At 43.5% G+C, this 2,121-nt stretch overlaps 1 protein-coding gene across 1 annotated transcript in view; it reads left to right on the top strand.

Moving 5' to 3' along the window:
- Nucleotides 1-2,121, top strand: part of LOC113487891 (PR domain zinc finger protein 2-like) — a 23,534-nt gene that overhangs the window by 232 nt on the left and 21,181 nt on the right. The window lies entirely within an intron of this gene.

Raw genomic sequence — 2,121 nt, 5'->3', positions numbered from 1 at the left:
GGTGTGCGGGCGGCAGGTGCGAGGAGCGGCCGCGGGACTCGTGCCCTGCGCGGAGCCTGGCCGAGAGCGTCCGGGAGAGGAGCGAGGGCGGAGGATGGCGGCAGAGGCCGTTCGGAAGAAGCTGCTCCATCCCCTGCGCTGCTTTTTCAGGTTTTTCTCTTGAAAACGCTGCCTCGGAGGTGTCAGCTGGCGAAGCAGAGCTCTGTAACTGCTGCCAGCCTGACGTTTCGAGACAACTGTCGTCTTCCAAACAGTTCGTAATGCGCAGTCTTCAAAAGTTTTGGCAATTCACACGCCTTTAAAGCAGCTCGGTGCAGATCAAGCGTCTGCCAAGCTGGGTGAGCGGGGGCTTGGAGAAATTAATTTCGGAATTGGTTTTCTCACTGGAGGTGTCCTGGACATGTCACATAAATCAGAGATTTCTTCATGGTGGTGCAGAGGTACCGTGGGGAAGAATGTTTGGGGTGAGAGACAAGATTTGGATGCAAGACGTTTAGGTCAAGAGTTGTATCTGCAAGTAGAGTTTGTATTTGAAGCCAGGGCAATGTGTGGAGCACTGCTGAGAGCTGCCTCATGACCAGGCTGCTGAAATCTTCGGCGGAGTTTCTAGTGGTTTCAAATTCATAAGAAGCTGCAAAGTTTCCATTTTGAAATAGTAAAGAATAGTTTAAACTGTTTTCAACAGTTCTCAAAAAAAGGAAAGGAAGGTGATGTGGTTGCACCTGCCATCTGATCATTCAGTGGCAAGAGAAATAGTCGTCGTCTTTTACATTTGAGTAATCAACAGTGGACAGCTCTTCAGAGCAGCAGGACTGCCTGCATTGCTGGTGCCACTCCAGTTTGCTGTTCACAGTCTATGTTCTTGTCTTTGGCCGTGTTATTTGAATGCAAAGTCTTTTTCAGTTTATTTGCACATACTACGTAGATGAGGAGAACTGGAGATGCACAGTAGCGTGGCATGTAATGATGATGTTGGTTTTTGACACTTGCTATGTTTAAATAAAAACGATGTGCATGTTGAGGTTTCAGTTAAGCTTTCCCTGGTGTAGACCAGGGGCCTCTGGCTCTTCCAGATGTTGGAATGCATGATGGTGAATCAGTGATAGCGTTGGCACTCTTCAGCTAGAGAACTGCATCACTGATTGATGGGGGGAATGACTTTTAAGAAATGAAGGACTATTGGACTTGTAGAGATGGCAAGGAGAACCATGTTGGCTTTCAAGCATATAGCTCACAGGATTTGCTAGAGCAGAAGTGTCTCAACAGCCTGTCTGCCTATGGCATAGACGATGAAAATGAGGCCAAGTTTTGCTTATAGTGAAACCCTAGTTATGTTAAATGAGAGGCAAATCATAACTTTGAATAAAATATCTTAGGTAGAAATGCAATGGTTATTGTGTTTGGAGATTTCTGAACTGACGCCTCTTTAGTGCAGATATGGGGATCAAAAGAACAGCCTTCTCCCAGAGCAGTGTGGAAGATGACAATCCTTATATACATTTGTATAACACATCCTTATTTTTCTACATGAATATTTGTTTGAAAATGGGTGGGAAGTAAATCAGAAAGTCAAAGCAAACTACTATTTTTCTGTAAAACCAAAAATGGCTCTTGAAGTTCAGTGCAGTGATGTCCCCATTTCACTGTTTTACAGAAAAGCCTTGAAAAAACCCAAGTAATCAAGTATTAGTATATAAAAAGGAGATCTCGATATTGTTGCTTACTAGGTGGTTGTCTGTTGAAAAACAGAAGTTCAGAGAGATTTAGGGATGACCAGTGTGGTAATGTATTTCTGTATCATTGGTATCCAGTTGATAGTTAATTTGCAGCGTGCCTGCAAGACTTTCTCATGAGGATCTTGACCAGGGAAAAAAAAAAAAAAAAAGTGTATGGCTTACAGCAATATCACAATACCTTGACCATCATGAGTCATTTGCTTACTGGTGGAGATTGGAGACTGCTACTTGTATGGTTTTGATCAGGGATTTATAAACAGCTGGAGTTAGAAAACTCATGTCTGTTGAATATCTGCATTGGCATACCTTTTTAAAGTACTGCAGTGTATTTGCTGTTGAACTTGCTATCAGGATCATACCTGCTCTTTCACATGCTACTTGATGC

The sequence above is a fragment of the Athene cunicularia genome (genome assembly GCF_003259725.1).
Source record: "Athene cunicularia isolate RWA chromosome 21 unlocalized genomic scaffold, athCun1 chr21_part1, whole genome shotgun sequence".
Lineage (NCBI taxonomy): Eukaryota > Metazoa > Chordata > Aves > Strigiformes > Strigidae > Athene > Athene cunicularia.
Note: the sequence above shows the minus strand (reverse complement) of the source record. Positions and strands in the feature narration are given on the sequence as shown.